The following is a 17,083-nucleotide window of genomic DNA, read 5'->3' as shown; positions in this document are numbered from 1 at the left end:
CGATATTCTAAGGCACAACATACCAGCCATTTCAATATATTTGGCTATTTCTGAGCGTTAGAATGGGCAAATACATATCAGTTATCACTGGCATAAAAACTGTTAGTTAAGTTAAAGCGGGAATGGCACCCTGCTGAAACAAACTTTCGCTGCGCAGGAAGCCCAGAAATCCCACCCCTCTTTTAGATTTCAAGATCTAAGCGTTCATACGGACGGATGGCAAACGGACATGGCTAAATCGTGACAGCTATTGATACTGATTAAGAATTTAAGGGGTCGGAAACGTTTTCTTCTGCCTTTTGTCTATGTCGGACGAATATAAAAAAGTAAAAAAGGTATTTTTCATTACACAAAGAGTTTCATTTTGCCGTTTTCGTTTTGAAAAGCATAACGAAAAATACAAAATGGGAAAGACTATTAATAACAGAGATTATTAGACTACCTAATCACTTTTTACGAATTGTGCTTTTTGCCTTAAAATGAGGTCATGTTTTGGCTAAAAAGACATATTAATATTCTATTTAAAAAAAAACTGCTTTTGTTTTTCAACATTTTGATAACTGACATATTTATGTAAACTGTAAACTGTAGCCATTTGGTTTTCTTGTCTGTATTGACATTTCTTCTTGGATTTTTATGATCTTAACAATACATTTTCTGAACTTTATTTTTATAACTTTATAATTCATATTAATTCAATGTATACCATTCTCTGTTTACCCTGCAGCTCAACAATTCATACTGGATCAAAATCATCACTCAGTCGACAACGACGACGGCAGTACCGAAAAAATTTTAAAATGACTTTTTGACATAAGATATAATATTCTTGGCACTTTTATACATCTAAAATTACATTTAAAAGTTATTTCAAACCCTAAGTGACTTTTTGGCTTTACGCAATTTCAAATGTCTTATATATATGACTATAAATACATTGCGATTGAAATTATATTGGACACGGTGTTAGAAGGTTAGGTAGCTTAATGTGAATTATACGTTTTCGTAAAATTAAATGACCAGTGTTTAAGGAGTTCTAAATTAATATGATTCTAATAAATTATAATATGATAATTAAATTAATGTGTTATGCCTACGAAGAAAAAAAATTGTAACTCGAATCGTTTTATAGGGGTAAATTGCGATTAGACATTTGGCCCAGTGAATTCATTTTAAATGCCAGAACGAAAACTAAAATTATATACTCGTACCCATGCAACCGAAGATGTATAGCATTAAATTTTTATTAAGGGTCTTAGACCAAAAAACATTTCATTCTGGTAAAAACCTTCACCAGTTTGGTGGCTAAAAAATGTATGTATAGAGTTTCTTATCAAAATGAACTAAATTAAGTTTTTACATGGTTTTTAAAACTTTACTTAGGTTAAAAAACAATAAACAAACAAACTTAGTTCAAACTACATTTTTTGATTTATTTAAATCAAATGGTTTTTATTTTGTTAAGGCAAATTGTTTTTGTTATGCTAGGGATAATAGTATGCGCACCTAATAGAAAATATATTTGTTAATCATTTATTAAAAACGACATCTAGATATCATTCAAATTCTAAGTCAGGAAATAAAGAATAAGTGTCGTTTAAAGCCTTTTTATAAAGGCAACTTAAACATTTTTTTAATTCGTTTTTTTATGGGAGACCTTAACTCGCGGCTGTAGAAAATAATTTTTGCTTTGAATTTCCATTAAGAAATTTATTCAACAAAAATATCTGTATGCACGGGTTCTGTGAAATGGGTCTTTAAAAATTGGACAAATGCTGTCTTTTTCTTTCCGCGAACTTGTAGTTGGTTAGTAAGTATGCCTAAACCTTTGAAATGAGGAAATGAGACAATTTTAATCTTAACTCAAAAGAGTAAAGTTGTTTTTTAATATAGTAAGTATTAACTAACAGTATAAGCATCGGCCTCTGTCTTAAACACTAACTTATCTTTTCATAACTGGACGATTTAAAAAAATAACGATTTAAGCTAATTTCAAGGAATGAGGGTCAAAAATCCCAAAAAAAACGTTGTTGACTATGATAATTACTGTTAAAAAAGTCGTCGTCGTGATATAGTCGTCCGATTTTGATAAAATTTAAATCGAAATTTAAAACCAATTAAAAAATGTTATTTCCAAGCGTAGGAGGTTATAAGTTAAAAAACACCGAAGATATACTTTTTTCATATTATTTTACCACTAATTTTCCAATTGTCCCTATGGCAGCTATATGATATAGTCGTCCGATTTTGACAAAATTTAAATCGAAATTCAGAACTAATTAAAATATGTTATTTCCAAGCTTAGAAAGTTATATATTAAACAAGAAAGGAAGTTAATTTCGACAAGCCAAGGTTTGTATACCCTTGCAGTTTCAAAAAATAATCAATAATTTAATTAAATTGAATTCGAAATTCTTAAAAATATAAAAATGTATATTCCCAATATTATAACATAATATGTCAAAAAGCCCCAAAGCTATAATTTGTTTCATATTATTTTCCCACCAATTTTCCGATCGTTCCTATGACAGCTATATGATATAGTCATCTGATTTTAATAAAATTTAATTCGAAATTCAGAACTAATTAAAGAATGTTATTTTCAAGCTTAGAAGGCTATATGTTAAAGAACACCAAAGATATAATTTTTTTCATGTTTTCCGACCCATATTCCGGTCGTTCCTATGGCAGCTATATGATATAGTCGTCCGATTTTGATAGAATTTAATTCGAAATTCAAAACTAATTAATAAATGTTATTTCCAAGCGTAGAAGGCTATATGTTAAAGAACACCAAAGATATAATTTTTATTTCATGTTTTCCGACCCATTTTCCGGTCGTTCCTATGGCAGCTATATGAAATAGTCGTCCGATTTTGATAGAATTTAATTCGAAATTCAAAACTAAGCAAAAAAATGTTATTTTCAAGCGTAGAAGGTTATAAGTTAAAAAACACCAAAGATATAATTTTTTCATATTATTTTACCACTAATTTTCCAATTGTCCCTATGGCAGCTATATGATATAGTCATCCGATTTTGATAAAATTTAAATCGAATTTTAAAACCAATTAAAAAATGTTACTTCCAAGCGTAGGAGGTTATAAGTTAGAAAACACCTAAGATATAATTTTTTCATATTATTTTACCACTAATTTTCCAATTGTCCCTATGGCAGCTATATGATATAGTCGTCCGATTTTGACAAAATTTAAATCGAAATTCAGAACTAATTAAAAAATGTTATTTCCAAGCTTAGAAGGTTATATATTAAACAAGAAAGGAAGTTAATTTCGGCAAGCCGAAGTTTGTATACCCTTGCAGTTTCAAAAAATAATCAATAATTTTACTAAATTAAAATCGAAATTCTTAAAAATATAAAAATGTATATTCCCAATATTATAAGATAATATGTTAAAAAGCCCCAAAGCTATAATTTATTTCATATTATTTTCCCACCAATTTTCCGATCGTTCCTATGACAGCTATATGATATAGTCGTCCGATTTTAATAAAATTTAATTCGAAATTCAGAACTAATTAAAAAATGTTATTTAAAAAATGTTATTTATAAGTTAAAAAACACCGAAGATATAATTTTTTCATATTATTTTACCACTGATTTTCCAATTGTCCCTATGGCAGCTATATGATATAGTCATCCGATTTTGATAAAATTTAAATCGAAATTTAAAACCAATTAAAAAATGTTATTTCCAAGCGTAGAAGGTTATAAGTTAAAAAGCCCCAAAGCTATAATTTGTTTCATATTATTTTCCCACCAATTTTCCGATCGTTCCTATGACAGCTATATGATATAGTTGTCCGATTTTGATAAAATTTAATTCGAAATTCAAAACTAATTAAAAAATGTTATTTCCAAGCGTAGAAGATTGTAAGTTAAAAAACACCGAAGATATAATTTTTTCATATTATTTTACCACTAATTTTCCGGTCTTTCCTAGGCAGCTATATGATATAGTCATCCGATTTTGATAAAATTTAAATCGAAATTTAAAACCAATTAAAAAATGTTATTTCCAAGCGAAGGTTAAAGAACACCGAAGATATACATTTTTCATATTATTTTACCACTTATTTTCCAATTGTCCCTATGGCAGCTATATGATATAGTCGTCCGATTTTGATAGAATTTAATTCGAAATTCAAAACTAATTAAAAAATGTTATTTCCAAGCGTAGAAGGTTATAAGTTAAAAAACACCGAAGATATAATTTTTTCATATTATTTTACCACTAATTTTCCGGTCTTTCCTAGGCAGCTATATGATATAGTCATCCGATTTATATAAAATTTAAATCGAAATTTAAAACCAATAAAAAAATGTTATTTCCAAGCGTATGTTAAAGAACACCAGAGATATAATTTTTATTTCATGTTTTCCGACCCATTTTTCGGTTTTGATAGAATTTAATTCGAAATTCAAAACTAATTAAAAAATGTTATTTCCAAGCGTAGAAGTTTATAAGTTATAAAACACCAAAGATATAAATTTTTCATATTATTTTACCACTAATTTTCCGGTCTTTCCTAGGCAGCTATATGATATAGTCATCCGATTTTGATAAAATTTAAATCGAAATTTAAAACCAATTAAAAAATGATATTTCCAAGCGAAGGAGATTATAAGTTAAAGAACACCGAAGATATAATTTTTTCATATTATTTTACCACTAATTTTCCAATTGTCCCTATGGCAGCTATATGATATAGTCGTCCGATTTTGACAAAATTTAAATCGAAATTGAGAACTAATTAAAAAATGTTATTTCCAAGCTTAGAAGGTTATATATTAAACAAGAAAGGAAGTTAATTTCGGCAAGCCCGAGTTTGTATACCCTTGCAGTTTCAAAAAATAATCAATAATTTTATTAAATTGAATTCGAAATTCTTAAAAATATAAAAATGTATATTCCCAATATTATAAGATAATATGTCAAAAAGCCCCAAAGCTATAATTTGTTTCATATTATTTTCCCACCAATTTTCCGATCGTTCCTATGACAGCTATATGATATAGTCGTCCGATTTTAATAAAATTTAATTCGAAATTCAGAACTAATTAAAAAATGTTATTTTTAAGCTTTGAAGGCTATATGTTAAAGAACACCAAAGATATAATTTTTTTCATGTTTTCCGACCCATATTCCGGTCGTTCCTATGGCAGCTATATGATATAGTCGTCCGATTTTGATAAAATTTAAATCGAAATTTAAAACCAATTAAAAAATGTTATTTCCAAGCGTAGGAGGTTATAAGTTAAAAAACACCGAAGATATAATTTTTTCATATTATTTTACCACCAATTTTCCAATTTTGACAAAATTTAAATTGAAATCCAGAACTAATTAAAAAATGTTATTTCCAAGCTTAGAAGGTTATATATTAAACAAGAAAGGAAGTTAATTTCGGCAAGCCCGAGTTTGTATACCCTTGCAGTTTCAAAAAATAATCAATAATTTTATTAAATTGAATTCGAAATTCTTAAAAATATAAAAATGTATATTCCCAATATTATAAGATAATATGTCAAAAAGCCCCAAAGCTATAATTTGTTTCATATTATTTTCCCACCAATTTTTCGATTGTTCCTATGACAGCTATATGATATAGTCGTCCGATTTTAATAAAATTTAATTCGAAATTCAGAACTAATTAATAAATGTTATTTTCAAACTTAGAAGGCTATATGTTAAAGAACACCAAAGATATAATTTTTTTCATGTTTTCCGACCCATTTTCCGGTCGTTCCTATGGCAGCTATATGATATAGTCGTCCGATTTTGATAGAATTTAATTCGAAATTCAAAACTAATTAATAAATGTTATTTCCAAGCGTAGAAGGCTATATGTTAAAGAACACCAAAGATATAATTTTTATTTCATGTTTTCCGACCCATTTTCCGGTCGTTCCTATGGCAGCTATATGATATAGTCGTCGATTTTGATAGAATTTAATTCGAAATTCAAAACTAAGCAAAAAAATGTTATTTTCAAGCGTAGAAGGTTATAAGTTAAAAAACACCAAAGATATAATTTATTCATATTATTTTACCACTAATTTTCCAATTGTCCCTATGGCAGCTATATGATATAGTCATCCGATTTTGACAAAATTTAAATCGAAATTCAGAACTAATTAAAAAATGTTATTTCCAAGCTTAGAAGGTTATATATTAAACAAGAAAGGAAGTTAATTTCGACAAGCCGAAGTTTGTATACCCTTGCAGTTTCAAAAAATAAAAAATAATCAATAATTTTATTAAATTGAATTCTAAATTCTTAAAAATATAAAAATATATATTCCCAATATTATAAGATAATATGTCAAAAAGCCCCAAAGCTATAATTTGTTTCATATTATTTTCTCACCAATTTTCCGATCGTTCCTATGACAGCTATATGATATAGTCGTCTGATTTTAATAAAATTTAATTCGAAATTCAGAATTAATTAAAAAATGTTATTTTCAAGCTTAGAAAGCTATATGTTAAAGAACACCTAAGATATAATTTTTATTTCATGTTATTTTCAAGAGTAGAAGGTTATATGTCTAAAAACACCGAAAATATAATTTTTCTATATTATTTTTTTCCACTAAGTTTTGATTGTTCCTATGGGAGCTATACGATATAGTCGTCCAATTTTGATAGAATTTAATTCGAAATTCAAAACTAATTAAAAAATGTCATTTCCAAGTGTAGGAGGTTATATGTTAAAAAACACCAAAGATATATTTTTTTTTTTACATTCTGAATTCGAAATTCAGAACTAATTAAAAAATGTTATTTAAAAAATGTTATTTATAAGTTAAAAAACACCGAAGATATAATTTTTTCATATTATTTTACCACTGATTTTCCAATTGTCCCTATGGCAGCTATATGATATAGTCATCCGATTTTGATAAAATTTAAATCGAAATTTAAAACCAATTAAAAAATGTTATTTCCAAGCGTAGAAGGTTATAAGTTAAAAAGCCCCAAAGCTATAATTTGTTTCATATTATTTTCCCACCAATTTTCCGATCGTTCCTATGACAGCTATATGATATAGTTGTCCGATTTTGATAAAATTTAATTCGAAATTCAAAACTAATTAAAAAATGTTATTTCCAAGCGTAGAAGATTGTAAGTTAAAAAACACCGAAGATATAATTTTTTCATATTATTTTACCACTAATTTTCCGGTCTTTCCTAGGCAGCTATATGATATAGTCATCCGATTTTGATAAAATTTAAATCGAAATTTAAAACCAATTAAAAAATGTTATTTCCAAGCGAAGGTTAAAGAACACCGAAGATATACATTTTTCATATTATTTTACCACTTATTTTCCAATTGTCCCTATGGCAGCTATATGATATAGTCGTCCGATTTTGATAGAATTTAATTCGAAATTCGAAACTAATTAAAAAATGTTATTTCCAAGCGTAGAAGGTTATAAGTTAAAAAACACCGAAGATATAATTTTTTCATATTATTTTACCACTAATTTTCCGGTCTTTCCTAGGCAGCTATATGATATAGTCATCCGATTTATATAAAATTTAAATCGAAATTTAAAACCAATTAAAAAATGTTATTTCCAAGCGTATGTTAAAGAACACCAGAGATATAATTTTTATTTCATGTTTTCCGACCCATTTTTCGGTTTTGATAGAATTTAATTCGAAATTCAAAACTAATTAAAAAATGTTATTTCCAAGCGTAGAAGTTTATAAGTTATAAAACACCAAAGATATAAATTTTTCATATTATTTTACCACTAATTTTCCGGTCTTTCCTAGGCAGCTATATGATATAGTCGTCCGATTTTGACAAAATTTAAATCGAAATTCAGAACTAATTAAAAAATGTTATTTCCAAGCTTAGAAGGTTATATATTAAACAAGAAAGGAAGTTAATTTCGGCAAGCCCGAGTTTGTATACCCTTGCAGTTTCAAAAAATAATCAATAATTTTATTAAATTGAATTCGAAATTCTTAAAAATATAAAAATGTATATTCCCAATATTATAAGATAATATGTCAAAAAGCCCCAAAGCTATAATTTGTTTCATATTATTTTCCCACCAATTTTCCGATCGTTCCTATGACAGCTATATGATATAGTCGTCCGATTTTAATAAAATTTAATTCGAAATTCAGAACTAATTAAAAAATGTTATTTTTAAGCTTTGAAGGCTATATGTTAAAGAACACCAAAGATATAATTTTTTTCATGTTTTCCGACCCATTTTCCGGTTGTTCCTATGGCAGCTATATGATATAGTCGTCCGATTTTGATAAAATTTAAATCGAAATTTAAAACCAATTAAAAAATGTTATTTCCAAGCGTAGGAGGTTATAAGTTAAAAAACACCGAAGATATAATTTTTTCATATTATTTTACCACCAATTTTCCAATTGTCCCTATGGCAGCTATATGATATAGTCGTCCGATTTTGACAAAATTTAAATCGAAATTCAGAACTAATTAAAAAATGTTATTTCCAAGCTTAGAAGGTTATATATTAAACAAGAAAGGAAGTTAATTTCGGCAAGCCCGAGTTTGTATACCCTTGCAGTTTCAAAAAATAATCAATAATTTTATTAAATTGAATTCGAAATTCTTAAAAATATAAAAATGTATATTCCCAATATTATAAGATAATATGTCAAAAAGCCCCAAAGCTATAATTTGTTTCATATTATTTTCCCACCAATTTTTCGATTGTTCCTATGACAGCTATATGATATAGTCGTCCGATTTTAATAAAATTTAATTCGAAATTCAGAACTAATTAAAAAATGTTATTTTCAAACTTAGAAGGCTATATGTTAAAGAACACCAAAGATATAATTTTTTTTCATGTTTTCCGACCCATTTTCCGGTCGTTCCTATGGCAGCTATATGATATAGTCGTCCGATTTTGATAGAATTTAATTCGAAATTCAAAACTAATTAATAAATGTTATTTCCAAGCGTAGAAGGCTATATGTTAAAGAACACCAAAGATATAATTTTTATTTCATGTTTTCCGACCCATTTTCCGGTCGTTCCTATGGCAGCTATATGATATAGTCGTCCGATTTTGATAGAATTTAATTCGAAATTCAAAACTAAGCAAAAAAATGTTATTTCCAAGCGTAGAAGATTGTAAGTTAAAAAACACCGAAGATATAATTTTTTCATATTATTTTACCACTAATTTTCCGGTCTTTCCTAGGCAGCTATATGATATAGTCATCCGATTTTGATAAAATTTAAATCGAAATTTAAAACCAATTAAAAAATGTTATTTCCAAGCGAAGGTTAAAGAACACCGAAGATATACATTTTTCATATTATTTTACCACTTATTTTCCAATTGTCCCTATGGCAGCTATATGATATAGTCGTCCGATTTTGATAGAATTTAATTCGAAATTCGAAACTAATTAAAAAATGTTATTTCCAAGCGTAGAAGGTTATAAGTTAAAAAACACCGAAGATATAATTTTTTCATATTATTTTACCACTAATTTTCCGGTCTTTCCTAGGCAGCTATATGATATAGTCATCCGATTTATATAAAATTTAAATCGAAATTTAAAACCAATTAAAAAATGTTATTTCCAAGCGTATGTTAAAGAACACCAGAGATATAATTTTTATTTCATGTTTTCCGACCCATTTTTCGGTTTTGATAGAATTTAATTCGAAATTCAAAACTAATTAAAAAATGTTATTTCCAAGCGTAGAAGTTTATAAGTTATAAAACACCAAAGATATAAATTTTTCATATTATTTTACCACTAATTTTCCGGTCTTTCCTAGGCAGCTATATGATATAGTCGTCCGATTTTGACAAAATTTAAATCGAAATTCAGAACTAATTAAAAAATGTTATTTCCAAGCTTAGAAGGTTATATATTAAACAAGAAAGGAAGTTAATTTCGGCAAGCCCGAGTTTGTATACCCTTGCAGTTTCAAAAAATAATCAATAATTTTATTAAATTGAATTCGAAATTCTTAAAAATATAAAAATGTATATTCCCAATATTATAAGATAATATGTCAAAAAGCCCCAAAGCTATAATTTGTTTCATATTATTTTCCCACCAATTTTCCGATCGTTCCTATGACAGCTATATGATATAGTCGTCCGATTTTAATAAAATTTAATTCGAAATTCAGAACTAATTAAAAAATGTTATTTTTAAGCTTTGAAGGCTATATGTTAAAGAACACCAAAGATATAATTTTTTTCATGTTTTCCGACCCATTTTCCGGTTGTTCCTATGGCAGCTATATGATATAGTCGTCCGATTTTGATAAAATTTAAATCGAAATTTAAAACCAATTAAAAAATGTTATTTCCAAGCGTAGGAGGTTATAAGTTAAAAAACACCGAAGATATAATTTTTTCATATTATTTTACCACCAATTTTCCAATTGTCCCTATGGCAGCTATATGATATAGTCGTCCGATTTTGACAAAATTTAAATCGAAATTCAGAACTAATTAAAAAATGTTATTTCCAAGCTTAGAAGGTTATATATTAAACAAGAAAGGAAGTTAATTTCGGCAAGCCCGAGTTTGTATACCCTTGCAGTTTCAAAAAATAATCAATAATTTTATTAAATTGAATTCGAAATTCTTAAAAATATAAAAATGTATATTCCCAATATTATAAGATAATATGTCAAAAAGCCCCAAAGCTATAATTTGTTTCATATTATTTTCCCACCAATTTTTCGATTGTTCCTATGACAGCTATATGATATAGTCGTCCGATTTTAATAAAATTTAATTCGAAATTCAGAACTAATTAAAAAATGTTATTTTCAAACTTAGAAGGCTATATGTTAAAGAACACCAAAGATATAATTTTTTTTCATGTTTTCCGACCCATTTTCCGGTCGTTCCTATGGCAGCTATATGATATAGTCGTCCGATTTTGATAGAATTTAATTCGAAATTCAAAACTAATTAATAAATGTTATTTCCAAGCGTAGAAGGCTATATGTTAAAGAACACCAAAGATATAATTTTTATTTCATGTTTTCCGACCCATTTTCCGGTCGTTCCTATGGCAGCTATATGATATAGTCGTCCGATTTTGATAGAATTTAATTCGAAATTCAAAACTAAGCAAAAAAATGTTATTTTCAAGCGTAGAAGGTTATAAGTTAAAAAACACCAAAGATATAATTTTTTCATATTATTTTACCACTAATTTTCCAATTGTCCCTATGGCAGCTATATGATATAGTCATCCGATTTTGACAAAATTTAAATCGAAATTCAGAACTAATTAAAAAATGTTATTTCCAAGCTTAGAAGGTTATATATTAAACAAGAAAGGAAGTTAATTTCGACAAGCCGAAGTTTGTATACCCTTGCAGTTTCAAAAAATAAAAAATAATCAATAATTTTATTAAATTGAATTCTAAATTCTTAAAAATATAAAAATATATATTCCCAATATTATAAGATAATATGTCAAAAAGCCCCAAAGCTATAATTTGTTTCATATTATTTTCTCACCAATTTTCCGATCGTTCCTATGACAGCTATATGATATAGTCGTCTGATTTTAATAAAATTTAATTCGAAATTCAGAATTAATTAAAAAATGTTATTTTCAAGCTTAGAAAGCTATATGTTAAAGAACACCTAAGATATAATTTTTATTTCATGTTATTTTCAAGAGTAGAAGGTTATATGTCTAAAAACACCGAAAATATAATTTTTCTATATTATTTTTTTCCACTAAGTTTTGATTGTTCCTATGGGAGCTATACGATATAGTCGTCCAATTTTGATAGAATTTAATTCGAAATTCAAAACTAATTAAAAAATGTTATTTCCAAGTGTAGGAGGTTATATGTTAAAAAACACCAAAGATATATATATTTTTTTAAATTCTTTCCTCGATTGTTCCTATGGGAGGTATAAGATATAGTTTTCCGATCCGGCTGGTTCCGACTTATATACTACCTGCAATAGAAAAAAGACTTTTGGGTAAGTTTCAGCCCTATAGCTTTAAATCTGAGAGACTAGTTTGCGTAGAAACGGACGGAGAGACGGACAGACAGACGGACATGGCTAGATGGACTCGTCTTGTGACGCCGATCAAGAATATATATATTTTATGGGGTCGGAAACGTCTCCTTCACTGCGTTGCAATCTTCTAACTGAAATGATTATATCCTCTGCAAGGGTATAAAAAAACAAAAAACCATTTTTTTAAATTTGAGGTTCTTTTCTCAGAACTCTTGCTGGGGAACTTTTTCGTAAAACCAGTTGAAAATGGCAGTTAAAAACGAATAAGACTTTCTAGTAACCATCAAGGTAAATTAGATAGTGTTATTTATGACACCTTAACAAATTTATGTCAACATTGTAAGTTAAAATTTTGGAGTATATATCTAACAATTAGCGTGAAAATATGTGAAATAGAAAGTTAACATTTTAGAAGACAGAAATAAAACTATTGAAATTAATTAAAATGTATGTATTTGTTAAAAAATAAAGTTGATTCATAAAAAAACAAACTATGGCTGTATATATCTCAATAATAATATCTATTTATTTATATTTAATTAATATCCTTTTATCACTGTGAATGGCACTCCTCGTAGTGACGATGAGTGACTTCTATATCACTGTGGAGAGCAGTCCACGTGTTGACGAAGCGCACCAGGAGGGTGTGTGAAGGCGAAGAAATGAAAATCTATAGTAATCGTCCGATTGTTTTGGGTGATACATTAATCGAAAGGAATTGAATAACTAATAGGATAACATACCAAAACATTAGGAAAATAAATTGGTTTGGGTGAAAGTGTAAAAGTAAACATTTAGAAAATCTAATCTGTTGGGTCTAGCGGTGATAAATAACCTTCACTTTTCACCTGGTTGTATTCTCAATAATGCAATGCAATATGTCAGTCAGTATGTAAGTCACAATAAAATAAACCTCTAGCATGAAAACTAAATAAGTGTTAGACGGGATGGCCGTTGCAATTAAATCCACGCTCAAACCAAAAAACAACGTTTCCTAATCACAATTTGCCTGCACACGATGGTTTTTAAATTAAATTTCGGAGTTATAAAATTAATTATAACACATCCTGAGAATTAAACATAAAAATTATGTTCTAGGCAATAAATAAATTATTTTATCCACAGAACTAAGCAGCTAAACTAGAAAAAGGGAAAATGAAAAACAATAAAAACTTCAAAGTCAGAAATAGAAACCTAGTCAGATGGAAGTGACTGTCCTTTACAAAATATTTGTAGTCGGGCTTTCCGGTTTAGCCCCACCTTGGGCGCCAAAAATGAGATTATTATATATAATATAATACTGTAGCATATCACGAATGATTCTAGCAGCAGCGAAAGATGGTGGGTGTAGCTTCAAGTGGGGCACGCGCTGGTTCCGGCTCTTTTTTTCGTCGGTAAAGGAAGTGAGTTTCCAATTTGATCCACAGTGCGACTTGCTCGCATATGTATATACAATATCCTATTTTAATTCGCGTGCGAACGGACTTTGATGTAAAATTGTAGGAGGACAGAATTAATAGTGGGATAAAGGGAAAGGGAATACCTGAAAGGAAGGGTGCTGCCTAAATGGAATGGCAGCAGCTGATGTATGTGTGTCGGTGTCAGCAGCGATGATGTTAGTTGCCGCTGACATTGCCACCCTACCATGATCACCGTAGCCGCATAGCCTGACAGAGGTTGGTGATCCCTTTGACACATGCCTAACTCATAACCATCTTCATTGATGCAAGCTTCCATTGAAAAACAATTTAGCAATTCATGTTTATAATAGGTTTAATATATATAAAAAGTAATAATGATCATTAAAGTTACAAAGTTGGGTATCATATAAAGTTGTATGCTAAAGTCATATCGAATTAAATAAAGGCTATCCAAATTTGAACATTAATTTTGATTATTAAATTTAACTGAGCAAGTATTTAATCGAAAGGGAATTTCTTTTATAATATCAAGAACATTGGAATATTATTATAAACAGTCAATCAACGTTGAAAGCGCTTTCAATTTGTTGTATTATTGGCTGTAATTTTGTTTATACATTGTAAAACTGCATTTCAATTGACTGTAGATAAAATTGGGAAAAACACTTCAAACACTTGCTCTCATTACGAGATTGCTTATTGCATTACAAATTAGTTGTTTACACTAGTATTTGGGATAATTTAAATTACTTTACTTCTTAGAGGAATTTACTTCAAATTTAGTTGTTTTATTTAATTTGAAGTTTATAGGAATTTAAAGATTTTAAATAAATTTTCCACAACGATCACGTTTATGCGCTTTAAGGACTTTTTCCAGGAAAACTATAACCACTGGAAGGAGTACCTCGACTTCCAAGAATTTTCCACAATGCTGACAATCACGTTGTTGCGATTTAGGGACTTCTTTCTAGGAAAACTGGAGTCAAGAGAAGGAGTACCACGACTTCCAAGAATTTCGCACGATTCCAGGAAAACAGGAACCACCAGAAGGAATACCTCGGTTTCCAGAATTCTCTTTGTTTATTCAACGGCAAGGTTGCCGTGGTTGCCTGGTGAAAGAAAATCTGATGGAAATTGGGAAAATTTAGGAACTTTGCTCTGCCATTTTAATATTTGGCCGCAACTTCAACTCCTGGCAGAATTTTTAAATTGTGGTGGAAAATTTAAAAGTTCACAATATAAACGATAAGTTCCTTTATTTTCGCTTTGACAGTGAATGAATTGTATTTTGTGTATGGTTGTTTTGTTTTTATGATTTTTATTTCTTTATATATTCTTTATATTACAGTGCAGTTTTATTTTGTTTTTTTCTATGCGTATTAGCTGCAAAACGCTCCCTCTTTTTCACACTCATTCTATTAATTTTTTTTCCTAAACAAAAGCTTAAGTTTAAAGATCTTGCGCTCTTCTCGCACTTTTAACTGCTCGGTTGCAATTTTCGGACTTTACATTCCCCATGAAACAATAATCTGAATACACAAATTATGGATACATTTGTCTGCTCTATTAAAAAATGAATTTTTGATTGCTGTGGTCGGACGATTTCTATAATATTTAATTATTGTATTTGTATGGCTACCGTTTCCCCGCGCCATAAAGTCAGTCTCAAATCAGCTGTACAATAGAGAACAACTTTTATTTTAGGATTGTAATATAGCTGGAACTTCGCTGTCTACAGATGAAAAAGCGAATGTCTTGCTTTCATTAGCTTACGAGTACATGAACTAACTAAAAGTTCTTTAGGTCTTTCACTGTACCTATGCTTTGTAGCTAAAGCCACCTTGGTTCTTTAAAGAGCTTATATTTATTCTATAATTCTAGTTACTTAAGTGGTCGGCTTCTATTTACCGTGCTACACTACAAAAATTATTTAAGTCTTCGTAAACTTCATTCAACCACTTTTCTTCCCTCGTAGTGTTTTGAAATTTGAACCGGAGCAACGCATATCCGATCAATTTCTTACAAATTGAAATAAATGTTGAGCGTATGCTTTTTGCAAGGGCCTTTTTAAATAGTTTACCCTACGAAACGTAGATAAACATCTTAAAACTTACATTATTTGTGATCAAGGTATTTAAAAAATATATTTGAACGTACTTTTTTTACACTGAATTCAGTAGAGTATTATATTGCTCATTTAAGATGAATCTTAAGGTATCTTAAGACAAAAAATACTTTTAAAAAATTATCTCTTTTATCTACTCAACGATACATTTAGTTTCCCGTAGGGGAGCCACCTTAGGCCGCTACTAAGCTGGGATGCAAACCTTGTTTTAACTTCTAGTCCTAATTAAGTTACCCTCCTTAGCGGACCGCAGAACGATGCTTGGAAGAGTCTTTACTTATAATGATATTCGAGGTGAAGTTGAAGCCAACGGGTCCACGCATCTATTGTCTCGCGAATTCGTCGTACGACGGCAGCGTCCCTCGGTCGGTTGGCTGGTTGTTAAGGCCGTGAGATCCTGCCCAAGAAAAAATGTGTTTGTATCATGAATACTCTGCTGCATATTTTGGCAGGTATTGACAGGACAAATACCTTTCAGATACTATTCTTTCGGCACTTTAAGTGTAGGATCTACAGTTTGGGGGGCTCGTGGCGACATAGGGGAAGTCTTCCACTTTTCTTACGTTTTGGGTGCAAGGTGCAATGAACAGTATTTCTTTATTTGCACTTTACGAAATTCGAGCGGCTAGCCAAGTACTCATCAAATTTATAATAATTTTGACCAATCACTTAGCAGTAACAACATTTCAGAAATCGAGTTATGATGCATTCATTCAATCTACAAGTAATGGGTATAAAAATACTACAGATGACAATATCAGTTTAAGACTAATTGTTCAACAATAGAAATTATTAAATTGGATTCAAAAAAGGACACGGAATCCATAAACAACTTCACAATGTTATAAATAATATTGCAATTGCGTTAGAAACTACAAAAACTGCACCGATATATTTCTTGCTGTTTGATAAGCGTTCTATCGAGTTTGGCTCTATAGCTTACTGTAGAAAATATAGGAATGGATACCTCCTCCGTACAATTTATTAAATGAATTCTATTTCAATAAGAGACATCTCTTATCTCCACGTCCATTAAAAAATGAAACAAAAAAAATTTTTTTAAAAAGCTTGTAAGTACCGATTCTGTGCACCACATACCCGACATGCCAGATGCCAGATGTTGCTGATGCTGATATTAAATGATGCTCCTGCAGGCCGATTCTGAAATCTGTTCACATAACTTTACCGGTAAGACCAAGTAGCTGCTCATATATCAAAATCAACTGATCCGCCGACCTACAAACTAACTGTTTAAAATGTTGTTGCTTTCATCTTGACCGCAGATAACCACGAAACAACCACATTAAGGTACAATTTCAGGTTCTCAGATCAAAAACATTTCAGCTTATTATCAACGCTTCTTTTTATGACAGTATATTGACTACCGCCGAAAGAAAAGATATAAATAACTTTAATAAGAAATATAATCATAGTATAATCATAATCAAGAAAATTACTTAGCTTTAAGTATAGTGTGCACAT

The 17,083-nt window shown here is 29.3% G+C and overlaps 1 protein-coding gene across 4 annotated transcripts in view; it reads left to right on the top strand.

Annotated features, from left to right (window-relative positions):
• Nucleotides 1-17,083, top strand: part of LOC108035863 (acetylcholine receptor subunit alpha-like) — a 604,633-nt gene that overhangs the window by 532,137 nt on the left and 55,413 nt on the right. The window contains exon 13 of one of the 4 annotated variants that reach the window (XM_050886174.1): nt 728-872. The exons of the other annotated variants lie outside the window; for them this stretch is intronic. The gene's annotated coding sequence lies outside the window, so the exon portion shown is untranslated. Of the gene's footprint in view, nt 1-727; nt 873-17,083 lie in introns of those variants that run through there. 4 annotated transcript variants of the gene reach the window in all.

This window comes from Drosophila biarmipes, chromosome 3L (genome assembly GCF_025231255.1).
Source record: "Drosophila biarmipes strain raj3 chromosome 3L, RU_DBia_V1.1, whole genome shotgun sequence".
NCBI classification, from domain to species: domain Eukaryota; kingdom Metazoa; phylum Arthropoda; class Insecta; order Diptera; family Drosophilidae; genus Drosophila; species Drosophila biarmipes.
The sequence above is the reverse complement of the archived record's forward strand: the minus strand, read 5'-3'. Positions and strand labels throughout refer to the sequence as shown.